A 9318-nucleotide genomic window follows, 5' to 3' on the forward strand; every position below is an offset into this window, starting at 1 on the left:
GAACACGCGTGCAATGCCCTCAAGCTTTCAGTTTTCTCCAGGAAGTTAAAGTAATGATGAGTCATGAGCAGAACAAGAACGAAACAGAGATGCTGCATTTGAAAAGGGACAAGAGTTTAACACTTGAATTTTCCAAAGCGAACAAAGCTGAAGTCCTGGAAAACTCTTACACATAGGTGGGAGACAATATCCCTCTCTATAGAGAGACTAGGTCGGTATCTCAGAGATCTACTTGCTCCTCAAGTGCACTTGCACTCTTCTATGAGGGGGAAGAAGGTAAACTGTAGTAGGACAAAGGGCATAATACACCAGAAAATGGTTTTGCTTCCTGGAAACACTGCAAAATAAAGCCTTTACAGCAGTACTAAAAAAGCACGAACGTCATCACCAGCCTCCATATACAGTTCACTGCTTTATTAATTTTCCATTAAACTCATTTCTACTAAAACCTATTATTCACTGCTAAGACCAAGCTACTACTCTACTACAGCAACATTAACCTCCATAAAATAATTAAAGGATGGATTATCAGCATGAGACCTTACGTGTCACCTCTCTGGAACCAAATGTTTCTTTCAATGGCCTAGAATATAATGAGATGTTCAAATATAGAAAGATGAGTTACTGCTTTTCTCAGTTGTGGCATTTATTCAGCCAGAAAGACCCAACTTCTCAACTGCGTTACTTATAATTTACTTTTGACCCTGGTAGTTACGAGCAATCTTTAAGGAACCAGCCCTTTGAATCTCCTTTTTATATTGGCATTTAATTACTCCAACAAATTTCCAGATGTACAAATTATAATGGACTCTAAATCAGCTCTTCCCCTTTGAACCACAATGTCTCATAGGAAGGCATTTTTTAGCCTTCTTCATACTCAGACCAGCAAACCCATCTCTCTCTCAGCATTTGCTCGTGTTCCTTAAAGCATCTATTTACCTTCAGTTACTGGTTCTCGGGTCAGAGGTTTCCCCTGTTGCAGTACTCAGCCCGGACACCGTGGCCAGGCACAAGCCATGGGCCTTGCCAGGGGCACCACAGTGCTATTTTGATGACGAATACAGGAACTCACACACACATCATTATTCATAGCTGCATATTTTTGACCAAGCCATCTGTAATAGCAGCATAGAGAAGAATGGCTGCTCTTAAGCCACATGAAATGGTGTCAAGCACTCCCATAAATGGAGATATGATTAAAGTGCATTATTAAAATGAAATGTTTTATGCAATAGTTAGGATGGTGTGATAGGCCCAAGATTTTTAAATGAAATCAATTCTAATCGACGCTATCATTTCACCAGGCCGGTCCCTCTCCCCCACACCACAGAGCTGCATCCCTCCCCTCAGTTTGGAGCCAGCCTGTGCTCTTCCTGCCCGGGGAGGGTGGCCACAGGCACCAGGCTGGCTCCTGACCACACAGGGACACCAGGCGGGACTTTTCTGAGGTTCAAGGCTCACCAAAGCCTTGGCTGGGCACCTCCAGTCCTGCCCCACATGGCTGTTGCTGCTGCCACCTTCCAGCAGTGCCCCCCGTAAAGCCCCGAGTCTTCCAGCAGCAGATGGGATGCAATTGCAGGCTCTTACAGTTATTGAAAAGGAGAATCATCTTCTCATGTGGACTGCAGTGGAGAGATCTTTCAAGGTCAGTTCTGCACCAGTGGGGTGGGTCAGAAGACATACTGCGTAGCTGGAGCAGTTCCTGCAGATACGCACTGCCTGGATTACAAGCAATTATCCCAAAATCACTGCAGAGGCAGAACAAACCATCCCAGCCTTTGGATTTCTAAGATATGTCGAATGTCTGCATTAACCTATAATGCTTCCTAAAATAAAGCACTAAGCACTGCCTTAGCAAAATCATACAGCTCATTTCATAGAAGAAAATTCATGTCACAATGGATAAAAAAAAATACAGAGAGGGAAATGATTTAAAGGAAACACCTTGCTAATGACAAGAACATTTCTCTGATGAGTAGGGTTATAAAGGAGCAGTGTGAAGTAAAACTGCATCCTTCATGAAGCATCAAATACACTGGAAAAGAAACCAAATCTTCTACACTGGCTTCCCTGTTAAAGTGATGCTCTGGAAAATTGTCAGGTACGTGTGTGTGTGACCGCACGGGCGGCGGGCACCACGACCTCGGCTCATGCAACCCCCAGCCCTGGAGCTGCACCAGGGAGGGCACAGCACTGCACGGAGCACCCAGCGCCATGCGGAGCACCCAGCACCACAGGGCACGGTGCAGCCGCCGCACTCCGACGCAGGAGTTTGTGTGGTAGAACACTGTGCAGAACATTTGTTTTCTTCGAAACTGTATTTCTTTCACAGTCACTCATTTAAATGGATTCCACTGTGCCTGTTTTATGCCTCTCTCCATTCCAGCAGAGGCTAAATTAAGCTTTGAAGTTTAGTGAGAAATCCTAATGGCATAAAACTTCAATGCCATTTCCTGAATCCCAAGGAATTAAAGAAAGGGGGAGAGCAAGAGAAAAGAAACCCCTTTTCTCCTTTATTGTTTTCTACAGCTTGATCCTGAAATGACGGACTTTGAAAATAACCTTATGGCCTCACTTTATGCATTATTCATATATACTAAAACATGTAAATATAGTTTTCAAAGGTTAAAATAAAACTCCTTTCCTATACAGGTCACAATTATTTAATATTATGACACAGCAACTTACATCATGAATATTAAACAGCAGATAGCAGAAAAAAGTGACCTAAAATGAGCATGTACTTTTCTCCCCAGTATGTAACATCTACACATTGCCCAGAAAACTGGCAGACTACAAATGTGCAGAAGGTTTTCCAGAAACGAGGGACAAATTATGTTTTGCATACAACTGTGTAGCTGCCAGTTTGCCACTGACTAAGTATGGAGCCTGTCAAAATATCTATTTGCAAGGATTTTCCTGGCATGGCAATAGTCTTAGGGGATCAAGTACCAGCAGTATTTCAGTTTTCAGGAATAATAATGACAATTTAGTCCTAATCGGATGATAAATTAAGGGTTTGTATTCAATTACTACAACAATAAATAGGATGTACCTGGAGGGTACCCAGTATACATGAGCCTGGACTAATTTAAGCCTGTGTCCTCCTGTACTGCAGAACTTGTGTACAACTGCGTGCCACAGGAAAACCTGGAGGTGCTGTGAAGTTCAGACAAAATACTTGTCTCAAGGAGCAGATCTCTGATGGAGAAATCTTTTTCAATTATTGTGTCTTTTTATAATAAGACACCCACATTTTAGGTCTTTTTTCCCCCCTCCCCTCCTAGAAAACCCCCCTGGTGTAAGTAAGCCAAGCCCAGCCCAGCCCTTGACCCCGACACAGTGCAAGGAGGGGTAGTAGGACCAGAGGGATGCTCCCTGAAGAACATACATGGATTGTAGACAGCCTATTATATTACTTGTTTTATGGCACATTCACTACCAAGAAGGTCAACCTGGTATAAATTAGAAAAAACTGCCTTTCCTACTCGAGTTACAGGGAAGTTAACTTTAAAGGATGAAATTTACTTTCAAACCAAATGGCAGCACCAGCCCTTTCATTTTCCAGTCTGCTAAGGTCAATTTCAAATGTTTAAATTGAGCTGTATTAGTTCAGAAGGCCAATAAAGATCCATTTGCAAGACTGAGTTTCTCCCATAATGTCAGGATCCTCAGCACAAGAGAGCCTCTCCCACAGCATCTCAGCTGCAAGAGGCATTTCAACAACAGCTCAAATTATCCCATGTAGTGCTGCTACCTTGAGACCGCAAGTTTTTCCTGTGCACAGCACTGCTCACAGCACCCTCCAGTGTCACCGAGTTCATCACTGCAGATGGACACTAATGTGTATGGCATTGGGCACGTTATGAGGGTCAGACAGCCCACCTTAGTCCACCTGGATCTGCTGACCCCACGTCAGCTCCTCTCCATTCAGCCCCTCACTGTTAAGCTGGGGCTCCCTGTAGTGACTCACGCAGTAGAAAATGCCTTGGAGCATTAGCAGCGTGACACGCACAGGAGGAAGAAAAGGTTTCTGTGAAGGTACTCACTTATCATCTCAGCGAGAAGAGTTTACTGTGAGATTACACTAAAATTAACCATGACTAATTCTCAAGTTCCAGTATGAAATATAATGGGCATTTTCTAACCCATTTTGTCTATAGCAACTCTGTTCTCACCTGGACGTCTCCAACACGCATACAAGAAAAGCACACAAAAGGGACAGAAACAGCTTGCGATTAAAACCTTCATGGTCTGCACAAAGTATCTGTGGTGAACACATATAAAACTGCTGAATGCGAGAGTCCATGTTTCTGCTATACACAAGCGAGCCCGGAGAAAGAGAGAGGAACAAAGTAGTAACGACAGGCTGCACAACTTACTGAGTCCCTAAAGACCCTGGCATGGCTGTGGATGGAGCAATTCCCAGCACTAAATTGCTATACAGTAGGAAAAGTCATGAAGATTTCATGGAAACTGAAAGAAATTGCATTCTCAAGTATGACTGTAACAAACCAACCAAAAAAAGAAAAACTCATCAGGGTAGATCAGTCCTCTTCATACCCTGAGACGCCAACTAAAAACTACTCAAAACCCAAAATACCTCTGCAAATTCTGTGCTCTCTTGGCAATGTCAAAGATACCATTTCACCCACCACTGTCACCATTAAATGTCCTTATTGAAGGACAAAACAGGCCTAAGCTTTGAGCATGCATTCATTTCTTCTAATGTTCATTCGAAACAGGGAGGGACAAGAGCTTCTGCCTTCGACAACTCTTTACCATCTGTGAACAGGATTAATCCTAATTGCCAGGGACAGAAAACCTATTAGGCTCTCCAGCCCAGCAATTTGATAGCACAGGATATTCCCCCAGGCTTCTAGGTTATTATCTAGTGCTTTGTTTAGTGTGCCTGTGAGTTTTGTGTGGATGTCCATGACTAGCACCCAAGCACCTTTCAAGTTAATTACACTGCTAAGAAAGATCGATAAATATCACCGACCCTTCAGTTTTCCCAGTTCAGGTCACTTAGACAACACTAGGCCAGTGGGAAGGTATCAGATACTAGATGCCAACAAGAACATCCTGCATCCTCTTCCTGCTCTGGCAAAAACTGCTTATGGAAAAAGGCCAGGGCCAAAGTGTCCCAAATTAAGAAAATACACATTGGGGGAAGCAAAAATAAATAAATAAGAGTGGCAAAGCAGCATCCATGGAAAAAGATCTGGGTTAGTTCCAAGTGTGTTAGCTTTACCATTTCAGTTTATGGTTGTCTGATTTTTAAGCAACTGAAAGTGAATCAACACCCTTTCTGGGCCCATTTTCCTCCTCAGACTAATTACATTCATGCACACACAAATTGTCCTTTCATCTCTCATTTAAAGTGGCAGCAATATGAGAGTAAAGAGAGTAAAGAGATTAAAATCTCAAATTTCTTCTGGGACAGGAAACAGAATCTTCTGCTGATATCTACAGCAGCGTTAAAATTAAGCTCCGAGCTCTTTTAGACATCAAGGTGCATTACAAACGCTTATATGACCTCTATCTGCTCTCCACGTACAGCAGGCACAGCAAAATTCTTTTCAATGTACTTTCTGCATTATTTGACCAAGGTCTGTTAATGTTTTATTTGCTATTGCTGTAAATACATGGCCAGTTAGAATTACAACAGAAGATGTGAACCGCGCGCTGATGTTCTCTGGAGTCGCACAAGGAACACTCTTGGTTTATAGGATAACCACAACTCAGGATCAGCACACTTCTTTCAAGTTAGAAAAGCCAAAATGCTTCATTTTAGCACACCCTGTGAGAGATATGCCAAGTGTAAATATGGCCAAGTTGCAAATTGCTAAAGCATTAGCATATATGCAAAGTACCTTTAATCGGAACCATGCAGAGTGGAACTTCCAAAACAACTTGTTTCCACAGCATTTTAGGAGACCAATATTGCTATTTGCACTCAACTAACTTCCAAATATAAAAATAGGCCTACACCAAGAGTATTGAGAAGTAAAAGCCACACAGTATCAGAACAATGGTCAATCTTGCCCATTTTATCTGTCCTAGGAGCACAATAAAGCTTAAATAAAGAGCAGAATGAAAAATGAGAATGGCTTTTATTTAACTAATCTAAGAATTAATTAAGATAAAGATTTGCTGTCAGTTGTGAGCATCAGACACACACAACATTATTCTAATAGCGGCTTATTACATTATTTTTCTGCTAGAATGCAATATTGATTGGAAATCCTTGGGATGGAACAAATTGAATATTTGAGCAAATTTAACAACTGTTTACTTACAAACGCAGACACTTATTGTTTCATTTGAAATGAATTTACAGGCAAGTTCGAGATGCTGGCAAAGAAGGGTCAGTGCAGCCACAGGTCGGAGCGGTCAGACTGAGGGGAGGCTGTGTGTCATTGTGCACAGGGGGACCCGGCACAACCATCTGAACCAGCAGTGTTCTGCTGGCACAGCACCGCCTCTCTGGCACCCAGCCCCGCTGAGCAGAGGGTCACCAACACCTCGCTCTCCACAGACGCGGACCACCAAGAGCCACACAGTGCTGAGCTGACAGCAGAGAAACATACAGGAATAGTGACAACACCCAGAGATCAGACACCCTCCATTTGCAGCTACAGAATCCACTGCCCCTTGGACTCAGATTTCTGGATTCCTATCTACAACTCAATTGGTGCTAAGGGCTCAGGGCTTTTGCTTGTCTTCGTTCAGTAAAACACTTTCCAAGCAGCTTGCAGAAGGAAAAAAAACAACCCACATGCATAGCAAGAGAAAAAGATTCCTCTCGGTTCTTAGCACACAACATGAAACGTGCCAGTCCTGACCCTGAAGAACCGTCCTTTGCCACAGCAGCATGACTTGGCCTACATGTCCGCTTTGATCAGTATTACTAAGAGCACAGAACAGTCTTCTTGCTTCCAGCAGGGCTGCCTCCAGGTCTGAAACCAGTCACTGTACATATTTAAATTGGAAACAATAGCACACACGCTCTCTATAAATAATTTCCATTGTGTCAGCATATACAGAAAGCTCAGGAGGCAGCTAAAGCCTCTGAGAGTGCCTATGTTCAAATAGTTCCTGCTTTCTTAGGTTTTCATTGCTGTATTATTTATGTTGATTTAAAATTTACTAATGTTACCAAGCCTGACTGCAGACCTCTAAATTAAACAAGTATCTGCAAGGTAAAAGGGGGTGGAAGTTAATAGAACAATACCACAATATACCAATTGGCTTATTTTATATGAGCTATACATAAATACAGATATTGTTTCAAACGCCACAAAGACCTGAAGACTGGCTGCTTCTTGCCCAAAGCAGACAGAAAACTTCCTCCCCATTTCAACCTAGCTGCTGAACCTGGACACCACAACACCACCGGAGCTCCCAGTCGCAGCTCTGCGCCGCATGGGTGCCGAGAGACTGGTCTCTGCCAGCTGGCTCCCTCCATCATCAGGGCTTGGTTTGTAGGCAATAACACAGCGAAGAGGAAACGTGAAGAAAGGCAGAGAAGAGACAGCGGAGGGGTGCCTCAGCATTCCCTTCCAGCTCATGGAAGAAAACATTAATGTGACCACATCCACAAAGCTGAAATGCCCTCTGTTGCTGCCGCAGCAGGATTGCAAACAGCAGCTCTGTGTATTCCCAAGGATTCAGTCTTATAGGGAGCAAAAGAAAAAAAAAAAGGAAAAGAGCAAGCAGGTTTTTCATAGCAATTTGCCTCAACGCAGCCTTTAAACCCCCAATTTATCTCTGTCGTTGCCAACATTTATCTTAATCTGTTGCTCTGTCTCTTTCTTACTGTTAAGAATCCCAGAAGGATAAGGAGCTGATATACATAAAGAACTGAATTTCAATTAGTGCAGGCTCTTGCTAATTTTTCCAACACACACCTAAAACACTTTAACTCGCTCTTTTCTCATTGCTGAGCCCCTGGAGAAAATGCTTCTACATATTTATTTTTTCTGCAAGTTGGTATTTATCACCCGCCGTGGCTGTGTCAATGCCAGGAAGGTTTGCAAGCAACGCCTCCATCTTCCACCTTCCCAGAAGTAAACAGTTCAATTAAAATGAGAAGCAATTTAAATATTATCATGAGGTTTCCTGATTTAAATAATGCCCCAGCTGTACAGCGCCTTGTTCTTGTTTGGATCATCATTTTAAAGAAGAACACATAATATTAACCAAACACACACATTCCATGTTCTTTCAACACAACACCATGCACAGGACACATGAAAAGCACAGGTTTTTCTGAGGAAGCGACATCTGCGGCATGTTTAAGCAGAGCCATGGGTGTGTTCTTAGGTAAAGGCAGGATGAGTCAGTAACACCAGAGCAGCTCCCAAGGAAGGGGCTGCAGGAGGGGCTGCCAGGGACCCTGCCCCGAGGGACTCCTCTGCTCCCCCAAAGCCAGCAACACCAAGCTTCTCATCACTGCTAGCAAGGACCTGTATTCTACCAACCCAGCAACTACAGCCAACAGCCAAGAACTCATCCAACATGGCACATGCAATAACAGCTGAATTCCCAAGCACGAACTACCTTTCGACAGTCATTGGAAGGTTTGTTGTGCTGCCCTAGTGAACCCCAGCCTTTGCTCTGGCTGAACACTTTCCCGACACTGAGCAACAAAGAAATGAGAACATTTTACTTACAGAGCCAAGCTGAGACCAAACAAACACAGAAGAGCCAGCAATCCTATGGTCCTTCTGCTACTAAGGGCCCTGAGCCAGCCTCCGCCCCACCATCATCTTATCACCTTCTCCACCCCACCACAGCTGCACAGGGTTAGCACCTCGTTTAGGAGAGGACCTGCCCTGGCTGTGAAGGCCATTGGGGCTGTTCTTACTTCTGCAGCACAGCTGGTGCACCAGAACACAGGGGAACCATTTCCAAAGTGAATAAATCAGTTAATCCTGACAGGGAAGAGAAAGGGAAATCCCTCCTCCCTGATGAAGGAGCAAAGGCCGAAGTGGGAACTTTTTGGCATGATGTTACTAAGAATAACTCTTGCTGATACTGGGCTTTGTTAAGCTGGTGTCTTGTGGTGGTTGTAGCTCAAGTACTTGTATCACTTCATTTTGTTTTCTTCATCTACCTCCATAGCCGTGATGTGTCCTGCCAAGGGGCAAGGAGAGATGCTCTGGGATGGGCGCTGATGCCCAAGGGACCGGCCGCATCCAGGCTGCCGGCCACGGTGGGGAGCCAGAGCCATGGGGGTCTGTGGTGGGGGTCTGCCAGGGAAGAGAGGAGGAATTGCTCCATGCTGGTGTAGCTCATGCACAGTGAAAATCA

This window comes from Strigops habroptila, assembly GCF_004027225.2.
Source record: "Strigops habroptila isolate Jane chromosome 13 unlocalized genomic scaffold, bStrHab1.2.pri S16, whole genome shotgun sequence".
NCBI classification, from domain to species: Eukaryota; Metazoa; Chordata; class Aves; order Psittaciformes; family Psittacidae; genus Strigops; species Strigops habroptila.